Raw genomic sequence first — 21,778 nt, forward strand, 5'->3', positions numbered from 1 at the left:
GTGATTACAATGCGTAGACTTACTCCAAATGGCTCTTTCCGCTTATGTAATGATCTTTCAATACTGAATCCTACTAAGACAGTCAATTACTAGCCATTCTCCCCTGTCAGAGCAATGAAGCATTTATGTACTTGAGATATTCATGTCTGCAGCTTTAGTTTTAAATCTAAGAGCTCCCCTCACCACCTGAAATTCCTTGCTTTATCAAGAGATTTTGTTATATAAAGCCATTGCTGAAGGAAAGACTCGTTCATTATTCATCACTTGCTAGCACCAAAAGTCTTGAAAGTATAGTAGATAACAGTCTCTGTTTCAGCATTCAGCAAGGTAGATAAACCATTATCTCAGTACATTATGAGAGACACAGCCAGAATATATCCTATTTTAAGCATCCATGAATGCTTGCATGGTGTCATGGAAATTTGGGGCAGGATGAGGATAGGTAGCCAGGTAAATTGTGTCTCTGAAAACATGGTATGGCAGGCAGTCAAAATGGCTAGGAAGCTGGGGAAATTTTGGTACCACATTTCCAAAACATCAGTCCCTATAACTCAGCCAGTGCAAAAAGAGTAGTCATATGCCAGCCTGAATCTGTGGTGGGTTGACCCTGGCTGGATGCCAGGTGCCCACCAAAGCTGCTCTATCACTCCCCCTCCTCAACTGGACAGAAGAGAGAAAATATAACGAAAGGCCCGTGGGTCGAGATAAGGACAAGGAGAGATCATTCACCAATTACCGTCATAGGCAAAACAGAGGGGACTTGGGGAAAATTAATTCAATTTATTACCAATCAAATTAGAGTATGGTAATGAGAAAATAAAACCAAATCTTAAAACACCTTCCTCCACCCATCCCTTCTTCCCAGGCTCCACTTCACTCCCAATTTCTCTACCTCCTCCCGTGCAGAGGTGCAGGGGGATGAAGAATGGGGTTTGCAGTCAGCTCATCACACGTTGTCTCTGCCGCTCCTACCTCCTCAGGGGAGGACCCCTCACACTCTTCCCCTGCTCCAGTGTGGGGTCCCTCCCATGGGACACAGTCCTCCATGAACTTCTCCAACGTGAGTCCTTCCCACGGGCTGCAGTTCTTCACGAACGGCTCCAACATGGGTCCCTTCCACAGGGTGCAGTCCTTCAGGAACAGACTGCTCCAGCACGGATACCTCACGGGGTCACAAATCCTGCCAGCAAACTTGCTCCAGCATGGGCTCCTCTTTCTCCACAGGTCCACAGATCCTGCCAGAAGCCTGCTCCAGCGTGGGCTTCCCACGGTGTCACAGCTTCCTTCAGGCACATCCACCTGCTCCAACATGGGGTCTTCCATGGGCTGCAGGTGGATATCTGCTCCATCATTAACCTCCATGGGCTGCATGGGTGCAGCTTGCATCACCATGGTCTTCACCATGGGCTGCAGGGGAATCTCTGCTCTGGCACCTGGAGCACCTCCTCCCCGTCCTTCTTCACTGCCCTTGGTGTCTGCAGAGTTGTTTCTCTCACATATTCCCACTCCTCTCTCTGGCTGCAGTTGCTGTTGCACAGCAACTTTCTCCCTTTCTTAAATATGTTATCCCAGAGGTGCTACCACCATCACTGATGGGCTCGGCCTTGCCCAGCGGTGGGTCCGTCTTGGAGTCGGCTGGCATTGGCTCTGTCAGACATAGGGGAAGCTTCTAGCAGTTTCTCACAGAAGCCACCCCTGTACCTTTCCTGCTACCAAAACCTTGCCATACAAACCCAATACAATCAGTAATAGTTTACTTACTCCACTTAAACTGAACAAACTGGAAAATACAAAGACCCAATCTGCTCCACAACACTTTGATGACACAAAACAACTTTTTAAAGTGGGTTTTTTTTTCTTTTCATTTTTTTCTAAAAGGCTCCTTCAAAGGTATTAACAAGGACCAAAGCCTATGCCCACTGATTTCAATAGTTAAAGGTCAGAACCAGCGTTAATTACCATAAATTGTGAATAAAGGTGAAAGAAAAAGGCCATTATTGGTCCTCGTTTTAAGTTTCTGACCTCTTCTGAATTTTTTTTATTAAAAATAAATGCCATGATGTCATTAGAGGTCTAAATAATCAGTTTATATTTGATGATTAACATTCATAGATTAAAAATTTTCACTGTACTAAAGAATGAATAATTGAACTGGGGAAAAGAGGAGAGGAAGGAAGAAAGAAGAAAGAAAAGAGTCTGATGCTGAACAAAAATAAGCTGAAATTTTAAAATAATCTACTATTATTTTTCAATTTGCATGCAAGTATAAGCATATTTTGTGTAGGCTTTGACCTTAATACAGAAATAAAAGAGTACCTGAGCTATTTATGTATTGACAGTTACATCTGTTCCCCATCTAAACAGAAATATTCTTGAATTAATTCAGCTTCCTGCATCTCAACTACTTTTGCTTTCTACTCCACCTCCAGGTACCAATACTTATTACGAGGCTTTTCATAAGTCAGCTCCATTCATGCATAACATAGTATTACAACAAACAAGAAATATTTACTTTCTAGTTACTGTATATTTACCATGCGTGGGCTATGCGATACACTTCCACTGTGACATACTTTATCAAATTGCTGAATTTCACTCGTCTTCAGGAAATACTTAAAGAACTTACATCTCTGTGATCCTCTCACCGCTATAATGGATTAATACGTGGTATCCTTGGGAAAATATCCAGACATAATTTACACAGCTGTGTTCTGCTGGGGCTTTTACAGAAAACAAAGATATGTTGCAAGGAGTTCTTGTAGTGATCTTGTCTTTGGAATGATATATTTGGTCAAGAAACAAATTAATATGGGTCTAGTAGCCTGGATCCTCACTTTGCCTGCCTCACAAGTCTACCTCAAGAAATAGCTTCATAAATGGCAATAAGAGATTAACAGTCTCTGCCCCAAAGTGGCTAGGAAAACTGAAATAATACAGCGATATTGCAGTTCAGGAATGAGGTAAATTGGCAGCTACAAAATGAATTCATATTGCTATGTAGCTTGGCATATATTAAAAAAATGAATTTGGTCACCTTTGTTGTAGTGCATCATGTAGTACAATAAATTGAGAATGAAGATAAGCAGAGAATCCACCCGGGATTTGTAGCTCTTCACTTGCTTATTCAGCATATCAACTGCTATTGCCATATTTTTTTGATTGTCATTTTTATTTTATTTTTAAATAGAAGAAATGAAAGTGCTCTTTTGAGTTATCTTCCTTCCAACAGGAGCTTTAGTTTCATTTCTAATCTCCTGACACTCATTTTTCTTAAGTTGCAGTTTCCTATTTGTACTCTATAGGCTGTGCACAATAAGTACCTGTATGGAATGGGCTCTGGGAATTTTGCCATAACCAAATAAGTGAGGACAGAACTGCTGTCTCATCCTTCCAGTCACCATATTCAATTTCTTCTTTAAAATGAGTAAATAATACCTTGTACTGCATTAAAAAAAATCAATTCTAGCAAGTGTAGTAGCTTGCTTTAAAATGCATGAGGAGAAAAATTAAAAATATGGGAATAAAACCATTATATTTTCTTTACGTGTGAGCTTCCAAGCAACTTCTAGTATGGTGTTCCACAATATTGCTATCGGACATGCACTAATTAGACTAATTGCCATGTCATTTGGCCATCTTCTTTCAGAAGTGAGAAACTCACCTCCCAGCCCAAATTTTTACATAAACCTCAAGTTAAAAACAGAAGAGGCAAAATTATTGATTAACTAAACCCCTGACTGTGGAATTCTCATCCTATGATTCAGTCTAACGGGAACAATTGATGAGAATAAGGACTTCTAGCAGGAATAAAGATATGTCAGTGTGACTGCGTTGCAGTTAAAAGAAACACATGAGCAAGGGTTAAATTGCCGGCATCAACATAGTTCTTGTGGCAGGAAGTTCAACACAGCCTGAAAAATTTGTCTTTATCAAACCCTGTTCTTCAACAGATTTCCACTCTACATTCAATACCAGATGGAGTTAGGTTAAAGCTCACTTCAATATACCCACAGCCTTGCAGCCATCCCTTTGTCTGCAGCTGAGGCATGCCCTGTGAGAAGGAAAATCCCAGATCACCCAATGTTATGAGGCAACAAATCACTCGAGGAACCTCTCTGTTGTACCTGTACTTACATTACTAGTCCCATGCCAGCAAAAGAGAATGTTAGCACAAATGTTTTGTCAGAAAGAAATTATTTTTGCCATGTGGCTTTTATTTCAGGGGGGGCACCAATAAAGGAAGGAATATTGAATTCACTATGCGTGCACTTTACCTTTAGCAATAATGCATCTTATATTCCAAAAAAAAGGAAAACACCATTATCAATTTATCTCACAAGGATGGTACCAGTCTTCTTTTCAATGACAATGACAAAGTTTTGCCACTATTTCTGAAAAAAAACACAACTTTTCCTTTTGAAGACTCTCCAAGAATAAAATATTTTCAGGGTAAACACTTCTATTTTGAAGGTCATCTCCTCAGTGTAGCTCTGTGAAATTACCTCAAGTTACAACACAATTTTAACAGTACCATCTCTGAGTTATCAGTGAAAGACAGGAAGCACAAAGTGAGAAGAAAATTTTGTTCAACCCCTTTAGAGTTCAGAAGCAGTGACAAATATCAGTTTCTGCATTACAAGAGAATACAAATGTATTTTTTTTGTTAACCATGACTACAGCAAGCATGGTCATAGTTAGAGACCTTGAATGAAGGACTTCTAGATTAAAAGAAAAAGGAAAAAAAAGGGAGAAAAAAAAGGAGAAATATGACTCAGTTGGAACCTGCTAAGATTTTAACAGTTGGGTGAATTCCCCACCCCTTTCAATATCACCCATGGGATGGGAAAATTGCTCATTTTCTCTGCCCTTCAGTCTGACAAGCACAAAAAGCGTTGCTTTTAAACAACTGATTGGACAATTTGCATGATGGAGATTGTAACTGCTTCTCTGAAACACAGTGAAGTACTTAAAAAATTGCTTTAGGAGTAGGCACAAGAGAAAATCACAGGTTAAAAAAAAAGGAAGACAATGTGTTTAAAGCTCTTTCTACATTTTTTTCTCTGCTCAAAAATTTGTTCTTTCATTATCAAAGCTATAACATTTCTGACTTGTTACATTGCATAAATATAGCCAACCAAATATACATTTTACACAGTCTTGCAAACACTGCCTTCACCAAACAATAGTAACACAAAGGGCAGGAGGAAATATTTGACATTTTCTTAAGGTAAATACTACTTAATTGAAAACATTTTCATGTTCAAGACTATAAAGATTATCACTCTCGTCTCCTGCTATGTCTTGATTACAGTAAGCAGAAGTTTAGGTCAGATTCAGCTAACATGAGTTAAGCGAATGGAATGAAAACCAATTTTTCTAAATGACTAGGGGATAATACCTTTTGCAGGTCATTTTTAGGCAAGAAGAGACCCAGCCACTACAATGTTTCCTGCTAGTGATTTCTGAACAATTTCAAAGTGATGCTGATGCTGGGATTCAACAAAGGTGTCAGAAATGGGAATAGCGCCAGTTTGAAATCTGGCTTGTGTGCTGTTAGGCACCAGGGATGTCCTTAGGCAAAGCAAGAAGTTGCCTAGGGCAACAGCATGATGGGATTTTGATGGCAAAATCTGTAGAAGTGGCAAAGCAGCTTCTGCAGACAGAAGCCTCCCAAGGATTGCAGTGCTCTGCTTCAGCAACCTTGGCCTGTTTTAGCACATCCAGCCTTTTCCTTTTTTCACCCCTAAAGCACTCTTCTTGGAGAGAAAATCCATTCAAATAGCAGTTTATCCCAGCAGAGGGATAGAGGACAGGAGTGAGGCAGAGGGATTACAGTATGGCCCTGTACCCCCTGCCTCCCTAAAACCAGAGATGCTATCATATCTCAGCAAAGGGTAAAAGCTGGGGACACAGGCATAAAGTCTATGGCTGTTCATTGCAGGGGCTATAGAGCTTACTCTGTCTCAGGACACTGAGTTGTTTGGGGAAGATTGTCCCGAAAGCAACTGCTTTGCTTTCACCGTGTAATTTTCCACATCCATTGGGAATGGAGTTGTCTTGTCCTCACCTTTGTGGAAGCAGACTTCAATTTAATCACCAGTCTGACTGGGATCTCCATTGGCTGCAGAGGTGGAAGCAAGGTCAGGAGACAAATATGATGTTGGTGAGGTGTGGCTATAATCTGGAAAATTAATATGTCCACAAGTGTTGGACATATTACATGGTGAAGGTATGACATTAGCATCTGATCCTTCTTTGAGAATTGGAAAGAAGCATCTGTGGGAGGAGAGAAAATGGGTTGAGCACAGAGTAGAGACCTTGATTTTGAGAAACTAGGAACATGAAGAAGTGGCATATGTCAGTAAAGACATTGTCCACTGCTATCATTACACCAGCAAACTAATACTGTAATCCCTCCTCACAGGCTAAAAACCAGGGAAAACTTTTTTTCTGTATCTGTTAAAAAATGAAAAGTCTTCTGTATGTTAAGGAAGAAGATATATACCAATTCTGGATAACTTCTATCTGAATGGGTCTGTTTCACTGATGTGAAGCACTACTCCTTTTTTTGTTTGTTTTGAAACAGAACATTAATCCATTGTTTTAATTAACCAACCATTGCTTATCGTGGCTGGTTCCAAAGCAGACATTTCTGCTTTAAAAAACATTTATATTTTATAATGGAATGTCTAACAGAAAATCAGGCATACAAATGAAAATGCAATAACCAGAATACAGTGTCATTGATTATTGAAAATTATTATTTTTTCACTGTTCATTTGCTGTGAATTCTATATTACTTCCTGAAGAGAAGAATTAATAACCCTGGACTGGATATACATATGTTTGAAAATGGCCACACAGGGAGCACCTTCAGAATGGTTAAGTCACAGGGTTAATATCTCTTACCAAGAAAGCATTTACGCATTTACTGTGAGAATTAGGTCCCTAATTCCTGAGTGTCCTGAGCTGAGTTATTCTGTCACCACACACTTACATGCATTTATAGCATCAGCTTCTGCAGGGACCTGCAGTCACAGATTCTACTTACCTCCAACATACGCTGGTGCTCAGTATTGTTACTGGTTTTGGTGTTCAATACACTGCTGGTCAGAGCACTTGCCCAGGACAGAGAAGACCCGTGCATTCATTGGGAAGTAAGCCACCTTGATGGTGAGGCTGATTCTTGCAAAAGGCAGAAGTACTCTTGGAAAGAAAGCTGCAAACAAGGGATCTCATCTGGTAGCCAAATGCCCAAGTGTCCTAGTCATGGTCTCTCTTGAGTTCCCCAGTCTTGATTATTGTCTTTCATCTTCAGTGAGAGCAGTAGTTGAACACTCCCCTCTTGCTCTCAGAATAAAACATACTCAGTGGGAAAAACAATCTCCTGGGAGGATATCTGGGAGTGCAAGCCCAGCCAAGCCAAGAGATGAACCTGACCTTCCTGCACAAGTTATTTGGGCTGTCACATAAAATTCTCCTTAGTCACTCTATTGACAGTGTTTGGACAGTGAAGAGAGGCCTTCAAGCTGTAGATCTCAGTTGAGATGGAAGCTCTTCCTCTATAACACTATCCTGGGTGCATCAGGTCTACACAGATTTCAAGTACAACCCAGTGCCTAGCCTAGGCAGCTAACTATTAAATTTAAACAGCTTCATGCTCAGAGGTGCCGCTCTTCTGGATTCTAGTCAGAAGCCATTCACCTTTGCTGATGTGCTGAAACGAGGTTACTGAAACACAAGGCTGAGTTGTGCTCTAAAGGACTGAAAGTTTGTGTTACTGTGAAGAGCTTTTAGGCACTTGAGTCCTTTATTGGATAGTGCAAAAAGTAATATTTGGCATGATTAGGGATTGTTAGCTCCAGGCCCTTTATTAAGATAATTCATTGAAAAACACAGACTATACTCTCAACTCTCAAAAATAGACAAGAACACCTCCAAACATACCCACATCTCCCACTGAAGATATTCTTCCAGAACTGGGGTCTTGAAATGATTTCAGTAATATCCTATTTCCTTTTTAAGTCTTTCTGCTGCTAGGATGTCATGAGTCAAATATTTAATTACCTAACCTGTTATGCAAATTATAACAACTTGTAGTTCCAAGCTATTACCAATAGATGGCAGTAGCAATTTGTGGATGCCTTTTTTATATGCCTAGACCTACCTTTTTTTTCTCTAATTTTGGTGTTTTGACAACATTTTTATAATAGGTGTACACATGTGTGCATTTCCAAGTAAATAAATGGCTAATTAAAGATTTTCAGTTTTCAACAACAAAATGGGGATGGAAAAATAAATCAAAATTTTGCAGTTATTTTAAAGAGAATAACCACTTTCTTGCCAGCAAAGAATGCATAAATATTTCTGAGCTGCATCTGGTCTCACGTAAATTTTAGACATGTTTCATCTCTAGAGCAAGAATCTGCAAGAACTAAATAGTACACTGGGTTTTACACAGGCCAATACCAGAGAACAGTATTCGCTTATAAGTAACGATCTAGAATATTAAAATCCATGTTTGCATGGAGTTCATATCCCATTTTGAAGTGGAAAATTGTATACAAAAGTGAATCTATAAAATATATGGAGCTTATGGGGAAATTTAAAAAAAAAGACAGTCTGTGAATCTAGGTGTGTACCTTTACAAAATTGCACCATTTTCTACCCAATGTTACTTAAACAGAATGAGTTGTAGGTTTATATTCTGTCCATTAGTGGGATTTGGGTTTATATGACAATAGAGCTGCTCTCCATTATTTTGCTGTTTACAAAGGAACAAGCAATCATTTCCTATGAGGGGGTGGATTTCTGGTAACTAGAGGGCACCTTTTCCATCTAATTAGGTGCAGATTTGTCTTTGTGTTCTCTCTTTTCATAACTGTGAATATTTTGTCTAGTAATTATTGCTGTCTAAAACTTCAGGATCCATAACACCAGCACCTTGTGAGACCCTTGTGAATCTGTGAGTTATATTTCTATTAGACAATTACTATTTACTGTAAATCCTAATTTTTTCTCTGTACAAAAATAAAAAGGCTCCTCATGCTCTACAGCAACCCTCACATTTTGATATTTTCCAAAGCTGATCTTTACATATGATGTAAAACTGAAAAAGAATTTGTGGATAGGTGTAATTTAAATTAATTTAATTTTAGTTTTAGTCTGCGAGCTGTGGGCAGAAACTGAGCTCTTAGGTTAGCTGTTTGGAGTACGACAGGAAGTTTGGATGGAGCTACTTTCTAACATTAAGAACCTCAAAAATTCTCTTGTGTTCATAAATCTTTCACTTCAGCATTTGTTTTGCTGTTAAGTTCCAGGAGTTTTCATTTCCATCAATACTTTTATGTGTGACCGCTGGTGTTTGAGTTTACAATTAGGAATTGTTGTTCTGGAAAGTTGGCAAATTTTGGACAAGTGAAGAAGAATGGAATTTTAGGATTTTGTTGCCAGGTTTTTATACTGATTGTAGATTTGATATACAGAATATGGAAGCAGACAATAAAAGCCAAGCCATTCAAAAGATGTTGAAAATTAAACAACCTCAGCCTGAAGCTTGTTTTCCAGCATTTGTTGAGTTGGATAATGAACAAGCCCATTTCTATTAAGATATAAGTACAAATCTGAGTTACTGATGAGACTCAGGGTGTAATATAATGAGATTCAGACCTCTCCATAATGACGAGGTTTCTATACCCAAAACAGAGAAAGCAGCTCACCTTCTTGTCCTGCTAGGAGTGTTCTCCTGTGTCAGCATGAAGAACATGAAATACTTCAAAGTAAAAAAGTTTATCAGATCAACATTTACTTGTGATTTTTATTTTTGTTTGGATAATCATAGGGTGATTTTATATTAGTGTTAATTAACATATTGATAGTATGGTATTTTCAATCATAAATATTATAAAACCCTGAAATAGGCATCTGAAAATCAGACCATTTAAAGATCATGACTTTTTAAAATTATATTTCCAGTTCTCTGCTTTCTGAAACAATGAGAGATACACAATTATTTTATAATTAAGGTACAGCCTCTTAGATAAAAATCTAACCACTTTGTTGTCATCAGAATCTTTACACTGATGATTCTCCAGTTTCTACTGCAAGTATTGATGAGCACATCTCCCTGGAGGAGTACAGCTTGTATTTTCTGTGCTTTGGTGAGATTCAGCAAGTGTATTTTGTCAGGACTGAGTCTTATGATACAAATGCAATAAATTCCAGTATCCTCACAAATTTTGGTCTGCCTTGGGAGAAGGAAGGGAAACTCATTCAACCACCTGCCTTCCTCTGGGAGAGAAGCACTAAGTCTGTTTTGCTGCAGGAAAACTCTGCTGTATTTCACTCTGTTCTCTCCATTACTTATTCCTCCTCAGTGCACTACCTCCTCCTGAAAAGGTGGGAGGACCTTGCAACTTCACTCCCCAGGCATCAAGAAAATGCTGTAGCATACCAGAAGCAGCAGGAGGACAGAATAGGAAGGTAAAATTAAATGAGGGGGAGGATCTGCTTTGTAAATTTGATGTGAAAGTAGAGGGCTGGGACAGAACTGATGCAGCATCTGACAGGATTGATTTGAAATTTGGGTGGGTAGAAGCAATCTCTGAGTAAGAAATGAACATAAATGTGAGTAAGACCTATGACAAAGACAGAATTATCTTAAATAAGCTTGGGAAAACAGCAACATCAGTTTTCAGACGAGCACGTTAGATATGACTGGGGGACATAAAAAAAAAATCTAGAATATGATCCTTGCAGGAAAAAAACCCAACAAACTAGCAACCAGCTAAACTCTCATTATTCGTCACTCTTTGTCTTTTGGGGGTCAAAAATAGCAAATTTACATGCACTTTTTATTGACCACAGCACTTCTGGAAACAGTTATTTCAATAAAGGAGCAGTTTGATTCTACATGTGAGAGCTCTTTAACGTGATAATCTAGCATGCAGTACAGGAATCAGTGATTACATAATGAATTAGATGCTATTTCTATAAAATACGTGGTGGGGAAACTGGTTATTTTTTTCTTCTTGCTTATTTTTAGTTGTTGTCATTGAATATGTGAACTAAAGTTTCAGGAAAGAGAAGATGAAATTAATGTAAATCTATATACCAATCTCTCTGAACCACCCAGATGCCTGATTGTTCTGGTTTATCATACAAAAATTCTATTTGTGCAGTGTGTTACTCCACAGAAGTGACGAAGAGACTGTTGACCTGTAAAATATTCTATCCTCTTTTACAGAAAGGAGGTGATAACAAAAGGAAAGTGCAGTAACAATAAAAAAGAAACACCAGTCTTTAAAACTTTATAAACCTAAAGTTTTTCATCAATCAGTAATTCCCCTAAAGGACCGTAAGAAAATTGTTCAAATAATGTTTCTGGTTTGAGAAAATCAGTTTTGTTTAGACCAAATGATTATTTTTAAAAGCTTTTTAATCTGAAACGTTATGCATCTGTGTTTTTTTTTTTTTTAAATAACAAGAAAGAGATAATCTTGCAGGTAATTTCTCTCCTTTGATCTATTTGCCCAAATGGATTTATAAGTTAGATCTCACACTGCCAGTAACTGATCATAATAATTAAGAAATTACAATTTACCAGTCAGCAGTGAAATAAGAAATGAATGATTCTGTAATGTGTATAAAGGGTGACATGTCACAGGAGGAGCTACACAGAGGAATTAGAACTACAGGGACAATAATATACGTATACCAGTATCATATTATCTCATTACCTTATATGTTTTCACTTGGGTCAGTCTTGATTTGTCCATGTATGCCCATGCACTTTTCCCCATTTATCTTGTGAAAATAAGAGTAATGAACCATACCACTATCAAAGCAAATAGCTACTCTCATGTTTAACTCCATTATGTGCCCGTGTTTTGAGCCTGTTCGCAATCTTACCGGAGCACAGCAATCTTGAATACCTTGCTGGACTTCTCATGGTGCACAGTCACCAACAACTTTAAGCCTGTGCAGAATATGTCAATGAGAAGACGTATTTATGCAACCAGAAGATAAATGATCCATTGATATCCTGTTTTCTGTAGACTGATAAAGTACATGGAGCCCCTAAAGGGTCAGGGAAGAATGGTTAAATAATGCGTTCTGCAAATGTGTCATTATCCAGAAAAACATAAGAGCAGTATTACAGCTGTTTCAAGAAATTCACAGTTCAGGGTGAAATGTACCATATGTCCATCAATACCAGGCACGACAGGGTGCATTAAAAAAGCTATTTAGGTGGTTCCCCATTGTGCCAAGGCTTTTGAGGACATGTGGTACCTTTCACCCTTGACTAACATTTCCTTTTATTCACTGTTTTCTGTAGCTACCTTAAACATTCTTTGAATGTCATTTTCGTTTCCAGTTATATATGAATGTGTGAATGAACATGTGTATGAGAAAGAGACGGAGAGGCAGTTCCCTCTTAGAAGACTCCCTATTCTTAGAGGTTGAAAGATTCTGGTCCAAATTTGGCAATCCTCATTGCTTCATAGGCTGGGAACAAGTGAATTTCTGACAATGTATGCAAGATATTAAAGGGAACAAAAAGAAGTCTCAGCCTCAAACCAGAAAATGAAAATAGGACAATAAGATCCTGGTTCATGACTGGAAGATGAGATAACAACTCCAATAATAGTAGCAGTACCAGTAATAGTAATAGTAACAGTAATAGTAATAGTAATAGTAACAGTAACAGTAATAGCAACAGCAACAGCAATAACAGCAACACTACATAAACCATGAGTATTTTTACTAATGGACTGTAATGAACTACCTACATAAATTTATAGAGAAACAGATAATTGTTTCTTTAGAAAGTGCATACCAGATAGACTGTTTATCTCCTTATTTGAAGAATTCTTGATGCCTGATGTCCCACTGAGGGGAATCCACCTCTATTTTGTGTTCCTTGTTAGTTTTCTAGAAGCTGATAAACTGAATATGTGCTCGATGCCTTTTGGATACATAAACAAGTAAGTTCCCTGTTGAAGGTGCCAAGATTCTCTTCTATCTTCATGTTGTCCTTCTGAGTAGATCTGGTACATCTTGGAATAAGATGCCTATATACACCCTAAGAGGGTGCTTCAGGACACCTTGCAGATGTTTATTGCTGAAAAGTAGGGAAGAAATATTCTCTCTGAATTAAGTCACAGAGAATCTGAGAAGTAGATTCAGAAAAAAACAAAGTATTGCAAAACTGATTATTGCAGCATCTAGTCTCTGGTCTCTTTAATTCCTAGCATCTGTGCTCTTGGGTGAGATGCTTACTTCTTAGCTTCATGCCTAGAAGGAATTAAGCATCTGGGAGCTGCAGACAGGAAAGCTAGCCTACTAATGTAGTGGGATGCCAAAGAAAGTCAAAAGGATAATGTCAGAAGAGGATGCATTAAGCTCAACTGCTTTGAAGACTATGGTAGCTTATTCATTGCTATAAGAAGGTTCTTATCCCCCAAACGGGATACACAGACATCTGCCTATTTGCAGGTTAAGTGCCAAAGGCAATGGAAATGTGGTATCCACTATTCATTATTTCATTGATTTCTTGTCCCAGGGATTGAAAATTTGTTCTGTCTGAGAGGATTTGACTTCACTTCCATGGGAAAATATTAAATGTGATATAATTTCATAGAATAGGGAATTTTTTATTTTCCCCTGATGTATTTAATTCTGTTTTCATGAAGTGACCAAGTATTTAGGATAGAGATAAGAAAAAAAATATGCATGAATCATTCATTAACTTAGACTCTTAGACTAGTTACCCAGGGAAAAGACATAGGTTCCAGTTATTACTTCCAGAACAATATTAAAATAAAACATCTAAAGATTTAATAGCAAGCCAAGAGGTGGTAGAAACCTAAACAATTACCCATTATTTGTGGAGATCTGTTCCATGTAGTTTCTTCTATCCAGTTTCTGTCATTAATTCTTTTTCTTCTGAAGTGTCAGCACATCATTACTTTTAAGGCTCTTATGGTTAGAAAAAGTAGAAGAAAATATACCACTCATCACCCAAACTCTTTTACAAAGTGAATTGGCTTCTTTCTGAGCATCAGAGACAGGAATCATAAAATCAGGACTGGGGATATGCTGACTGAAAACTTCATTCTTTTGATTTGACAAAATATAGGAACACCCATTAATCACTTACTAGGAAAAATGGTACAATAAAGTTGTTGTGGTTTAACCCCAGCTGGCAACTAAGCACCACACAGCCACTCACTCACTCACTCCCCCCTGGTGGGATGGAGGAGAGAATCAGAAGAGTAAAAGTGAGAAAACTCATGGGTTGAGATAAAGGCCGTTTAATAAGTAAAGCAAAAGCCGTGCACGCAAACAAAACAAAGCAAGGAATTCATTCTTTACTTCCCATGGGCAGGCAGGTGTTCAGCCATCTCCAGGAAAGCAGGGCTCCATCACGCATAATGGTTACCTGGGAAGACAAAAGCCATCACTGCTAATGTCCCCCCTTTCCTTCTTCTTCCCCAGCTTAATATACTGAGCATGACATCGTATGGTATGGAATAGCCCTTTGGTCAGCTGGGGTCAGCTGTCCCAGCTGTGCCCCCTCCCAACTTCTTGTGCAGCTGGCAGAGCATGGGAAGCTGAAAAGCCCTTGACTTAGTATAAGTACTACTTAGCAACAATTAAAACATCTCTGTATTATCAACACTGTTTTCAGCACAAATCCAAAACATAACCCCATACGAGCTACTATAAAGAAAATTAACTCTATTGCAGCCAAAACCAGCACAAAAGTTCAAAAAAGAATTCACAAAAATAAATAGTCCAGAATAAAATACAAAATATCTGTAACTGAATCTGGAAATAAATTTGGTATGCATGAGAAATGGTTATTTTTTTAATCTTCTACAAATAAAAAATCCAAGAAACAAAAAGAATTATAAAGAAGGAATCATATTTATTCAACATACTTTTCGGAAGAGTCGCAACAGCAAGAATTGCTGATCTACATCAGCTGCAGGCACGTGTATCTTGTACTTAGTTTGGCCTGCTATGTATTAAACAAAATTTACTGGATGCTAGAGTATTTACTCCAAGTTGATTTAGCAAATTATAGTTAATGCTAGAACAGTAGACAACTGCGGCCAATATCTTTCATATCCTTTCCTCCTGAAATAAGCTGAGCAATGATTAGAAAGCACATTAGGAAGAATGTATTGTATCTAACCACTATTTGAATATACTAGGGACTGTGGCTGAATTAAAGTTGGCAAACACTTTTAACAAATGAGCCATTAATGAGCCATACCTAAGATACAGGAAACCAAATCTTCCCTACATATGAGTGATTAAATCACCCATCGAAAATGGTATTAATGAGCTAAAAAAATGGCTCTCTGTCAAAGAAGCAAATACAGTGATATATGGTAGCTCATGTAAAATTCATATCCCTCAAGGAAGCTTTTCTCAGACTTTGAAAAGTCAAGCACGTTGGCCAAAGAACTGAAGACACTCACAGTTGCTCTGTGTTTTCAAAGACCTATCTTTCCCATGTACCCTCTCTGCCTCTCTTCACTGGTCTGTTTGACAGATCCTATACACCAGGAAATTCTGTCTTAAAGGGTTTTGGAAGTTATGAACTTGGCAAAACCCCATCCGTAGTGCCATGAAAGGGGTTTCAGGTGATTCTGCATAAGATGAGGATAAGGGCAAACTATGGGAAAGATGTACAGAACGTCTTATGATGCCGACAATGAGATCCAAACCTATAAGGAAATGTGAAGTACTGAAGTCTACATTTCACTTCAGTAACAAAGTAGAAACAGGCTTTTTTGTTTATTCTTATTCCTTCTCACAATCAAAGTTTGTTTCCAGGGTTTGGAAAGAAGGAGGAAGATATTAAGATGGATTTTCTATGCCCACGTAGGCCTGTCCTCTCCTTCTGTCCCCATTAGGAGATGAAGAATTTTCATGGAGATTTTTTAAAAGCCCCCTTTAATCCATCTGTCTTCTAATGATTGATGCTACATTTTGTTACCAAGTGTATGAGCCTAAATGAATGTTCACTTCCTTTATTTAGAACTTTTTGTTCTCTGGCTGTAGTAAGTTTGCTACTCTCTAAAAATTTAAATAAAATCTTTGAATCCTTTCCTCTTCCCTTTCTCCTTTCCTTTCCTTGTTTTTTGCATTTCCTTTCCTTTCTTTTCCTCAGGAAACCTCAGGACACCATGGTGGAAAAAGTTTTTTCTCATCTAACAATTTAATCCAGGATTTAATTTTTCCAAGACTTAACTCACTGGCCAAGATCTAAATTTTCCAAGATTTAATTCACTGGAACAGAGAAAGAAAAGTTGTCCATTTAAGCTTCTCCGTCATGATATGAGATCCATATTCAAACTCATGATTTTTATTAGGGAAATTATGAACCAAGATCTAGGTTTCCCGCCACCTGAATGTTCCAGCTATCTTAATATCCTAAGGGGTGGACAAAGACCTGATACATCAAGAGTCATCTTGGATCTGATAAATCATTTCCCAAGATATATTCCAGTGGAACTTTGGCTTTCAATAAATAAGTTGCATCTATTTGGGAAGGAAAAAAAAAAGAAAAGTTTAGTTCTAATTCCAAACAAGTGTATTAATTCAGTTACTTCAGATTTATATCAGTATAAATAAGAGCAGAATTTGTTCCATCAACATCTTCAAGGAGTTCAAAATAAAATAAAGAAATAATGTTAACAAAAATAACATAAATAAATTCAATAAAAAAGGCTTCTGAGTTATTTAAATTGTGCATCAAATATGTTGGTTTCCCTTCCTAACTCCAGAGAACTTGGTAGTTTTTGTTTGGTTTTGTATTTTCAATTCTCTGAGTATTTAAAAGACCAGAATTCTTGAAAGTCTCTGAAGCTTCATTAAACACAGAGAATATATATTTCTCTGATTCATTGGCACTTTTCCCTCAACTACCTTTAACAAGAAAAAATATATGTTCAAATATCTCAGTTATCGTGTGCATACACGCACATATATGTGTTAGTATATTCAGATAAAAAAGTCATTTAACACATATGTGCATACAGAATCGACCACCCAGAGACAGAAGACTTTATAGTCCTATTAAACACAAATACTTTTAAAAAAGTCAGATATATGTATGTAAAGGGAGGTGTGAGGCATCCTCAGAATTTCTCATGCTGCGCATTGGCAGGATACAAAATATCACAAGCTTTAACAATTAAGACAACAGGGTAAAATGATTCCCAGAGACATCATGGTCACTGGGGAGAAAAGGATCTTAAAGCAGACTGCAAAACAAATCTGAAAATTAAATTTTGGGTGGAGAATAAATAAATAAATACATAAATTAACTTAATCCAAGCTGTCAATAAAATCGTCATTCCCTTTGTCTCCATAATGATCTGCTTCTATTTATGAAATTATTTTTTGTAAATAAAACACGCCAAATAGGGAGTAGTCACTGGAAACTAAAGAGGCAGGGTGAATCTTCTTTTCAAAATATGTGGGTAACCTGATTTAGATTAAACAATACATTGATTACAAAATTGTTAGGCATTAACATCTGCAATGTGTGCAGTGGATAAGAAGTTGATTTACTTTGTATTTAAATATTTCTGGAAATCCAGTACTGTAAATGTCTTTTAAAACTTTTCCCCTGTTTATAATATTGACCCTATATCTTTGCATAAATCTAGTGGAGAAGGTTGTTCTTCCTTCCCTTCCTATCACTCGCCCTCCAACAGATGTGGAATAAAATAATTCTATTTACAAAAAAAAAACCACACAAGGGACAAAGGCAACAAAGCATGAATAAGTGAAACCCTAAGGCCATTCCAACTTCCACTAGCCTTCTAGGTGAAGATTTTCAAAAGACACCAAGGCTGTGGACATGAAAATCATATTAAAAGTCATTGAGGTTTGAGTACCTTTAGGCTTCTTTGAAAATGCCTCTTGATTTTTGCTTTAGTATCAAGATATGAGGAGAATTAAAGAAACGCACATTTCAGTGCCTAGACCTTGTGTTTGAACAGAGTGCTACTCCTCTCCTCTGAGTGCAAATTCCCAGTAGCAATCCTTCAGCCTGTATGCTTTATTGCAGTGAAAATGCAGTCTCTACCCTTCATTTTAATGAAAATCAAAACTGAATCATATAAATTACCACAGCCTGCAGAAAAAAACCTCTTCTAATCCCATGTAATACATTGGCTTGCAAGAGTGATTCCTATAGTTGCTGTGTTTCTAGCTCTTCCTTAAGTACATATTTTTTTGACTACTGTTCACAAGAAACCTATATTTTTCCATCCCCGATTTTTATTAATCCCCTCTATTTTCTTGCTTCCATTTCCCTTTGTCTTAGTGGTTAGCTCTTTAGTATCATTACTCAGAGCAATACTAAGTAGCAGCAATAAGAGAGCAGGCATCCTTCTCAGTCTGTTTAACAGTGCAAGTTCACACTAATTCCCTTGCCTGGGCTTTTATCTTCCTTTAGAGGGTAACAATTCCAGAGGCTTAACTCTGTCTGGGCTGCTGAAAGTTGTATCACACTGCTGGAGGCTTTGGCTGTGCTTTCTTCACTCACAGGCAAGCCTCTGGAATTAAACCACAGCCTCACTTGACAAAAGCAACATGTTCCAAAAAGCAGCTGTTGATTTGAGGGAAACAGCGAGACTGGGGTGGTAGCTGCTCTGTTTGTTTTCTATATGTGGACTTGAGTGATTCCTTCCTGTAAGGACAGAAGTAGAGCAATAAAGAGCAAGGCTTGGACAAGACACTGAAGGACATCAATAAATTTCTGCTAACAGCTTTGCCCTTTGTACACATTTGTCTTTATTGACTTTTGCCTTTTTAACCTGCAGTTAAGCTATATTTGATTGCCCATCTGTTGAGCTAGTTCCACCATTGAAGGGCGAGACAAAATGTTTCTAGAATCCTTAGAAAATATGGCACAGTAGATTGTAAGAAAGTATTTGGGAATTAATTTACTGTCCTTTATGCAAACACTCCATTTAGTAACAATGACTGAATTCCTGAACTTGGGGTGCTTCTGACCACCTGATCCAGATATGCCCTCCAGACATATTGCAACTCCGCTGTGAAGTCTGAGTATTCACCAGCCAGTCTCAACACCTTAGATTATTAGGAGGGAAATCTATATATAAAATCTGATGACAGTCATTGTGCACTGGTTCTTCATGTGAGAACTCTTCAGATTCCTGACCATGGGCTGGTAGACTGATACCTCAGGGTTCACTTCAGATAAACTGAACATTGCCAGTGAGACTGAATATACCTTACAGACATTGTCAATATGTTATAAGAGCTTTGGTAAATCAACACAGCTCCCTTGCACCAGTTTACTTGAGTAGCAATATTACTCTCCTATTTGTGTGCTGAACTGAAAGATTTCTGTCAAGGATGTCAGTAGAAAACTACTCTTTGTTTTACTGGAACAGGTCATGTTTGGGTCATGGAATTCATTGTGTAGAAAGGAAATAAATGGTGCTAGTGACATAAAGACCTGAGTATAATGAATTTTCACGAACAGAAAAACATTAGATTCTTTATATTTTTAAAAAATCTATAAACTAAGACTATATAGCTGCATGGAAAAGAAGGGATTTTTTTTTCCCTAGTCATTATTTTTTTGTCCAGAGGTTGTTTACTTGTATCAAAAAGAGAAATGCATGAAAGAATCTGGTATTTTTTCCATGCATCGGTGTTTACTTAAGAAGAATGCATGGAAAATTTTATGTGAAGAAAAGAGCCAAACTAGTTTCTTCATTCCCTTTCACACATCATGCAAAACTTTTCTCATGTGTTTACCAATCAGTTGTGCTGCAAAAGGTTTCCTGGTTGTGTTTGGTGGCTTTTGTTCTATATTTTTATATTTCTGTGAACTTTTTTTTTGAATTTATTTAAATAGACAGTGTAAGCATTCTGCATGGAGCTCCATCAAACAACTTAGAACTACTACTTGAGATTTTTCATGTGCCTGGGTATTGGTTAATGATGCCTACAGTTTCAGCCATGTGATTCTGTAAAGGATCTTCATCATTCCTTACACTTACCTCAACCTGAAGACAGTGGCTGTGACTGTTGAGTTCAACAGGGTTTTTTCACAGCTTCTAAGCACAGCTAACACATATGTTTTAGTCAAACACCATTTATCAGGATTAGAACAGAATAAATTACAATGGCTGAAACTCTATGGTCTGCATTATATAGGATGTTAGACCAGATGACTTTTAGTCCCCTATTGGCCCTAAAATCTATAGATTAGAAAGGATAGCTCTCACAAAGTATTGAAACAACCCTTCCAGTCAAGGCCTCATTGTCTGATGTGAAAAAATGTCCCCAAAGCAAATAGTTGAAATAAAATTAGTATAATGTTATATCCTAAGTATTGAAACTGTATTTCTGAAAGCGTAGAACTATTGTATTGGGCACAGATGGCAAGGTTTTGGTACCAGGGAGGGGGAACGAAGAGGGGATGGGGCTGCAGGGGTGGCCTCTGTGGGAAGAGGTCAGTGTCTGCCCTGTGCCAGACACAGCCCGTTCCAGCCTGCTCCACAATCAACCCACCACAGGAGACAGCTGAGCCCATCAGCCAAGCTGGTGGCACCTCGGAAAACGTATTTAAGAAAGGGTAGAAAACACTGCACAGAGAGAGGAGGAGGGAACAAAAAGAGCGACAAACGATAGAGGAAATACCAAGGTCAGAAAAGGAGAAGGAAGTGCTCCATGGCAGAGTAGATATCTACTGTGGCCTGGGGAGGACTCATGCTGGAGCAGTTGGATGTTCCTGAAGGAACTGTGGCCCACGGAGAGCCCACACCAAAGCAGAGGAAAAGTCTGAGGAGGAAGGAGCAGCAAAGATAAACTGCTATGTACTGACTGTAACACACAAACACCAAACAGAAATCCCCACCATGCTGCTCAGGGTGGTGAGAGCAGGGTGGAGGGAAAGACCTGGAAAGAGTGGGAAGAAAGGTGTTGATTTCATGTTTATCTTCTTGCTTCTTACTACCCAAATCAGCAATAAATTAAATTCATTTTCCCCAAGTTGAGTCTGTTTTGCCTGTGACAGTACATTGTAAGCAATCTCCCTGTCTTTCATTCATTCCCTTTCTCCATTTCAATGCACAAGCTTTCTCATCCTCTTTTCTCCCCATGTGCTGTTGAGGAGGGGGAGTGTGTGAGTGGTTGGGTGAACATTTGGCTGTTAGCTAAGGCTAACCAACCACACCTATGAATGACACTTAAAATCTCAAAAAAAGGCTTTCAGCTCTTAACATATCAGAGGATTGAATCCATATCAGTAAACATTAAGCATCTAAGTAATTAGAGACAAGGTAATTGAATAACAGTCACTAAGTGGTATTAATGAGTTTGATGAGAATACTAAATGGACTTTGAATGACCATACTGGATGCTGACTAACACTTGTAGAGTATTACACTGTACAGGAGCTATATACAGGAAGAATCAAATGACAGTAGAAATGGGATGGAATTAAATAATACAAAGTGAAAGCTCACCTGAAAAACAAGACCTAAAAAAACTCTCTGGATATTATCAAATGGAAGCTCCAAGGTCCAGGCAAGTGCACAATACAACTGTAAGGGTCAAGAAGCTTCTTGTTTGTGAGAAAAAAATTAAGTTTATATGAGGTACGGTTCACCACAAAAACAAGTGGAAAAAAAATCCCAACTTACCTTTGCATGAGGGTAATATTTTTACTTACGTGACAAGAGGAGAATTGAGATTCCAGGGCATGTCTATA

The sequence above is a fragment of the Mycteria americana genome, chromosome 5 (assembly GCF_035582795.1).
Source record: "Mycteria americana isolate JAX WOST 10 ecotype Jacksonville Zoo and Gardens chromosome 5, USCA_MyAme_1.0, whole genome shotgun sequence".
Taxonomy (NCBI): domain Eukaryota; kingdom Metazoa; phylum Chordata; class Aves; order Ciconiiformes; family Ciconiidae; genus Mycteria; species Mycteria americana.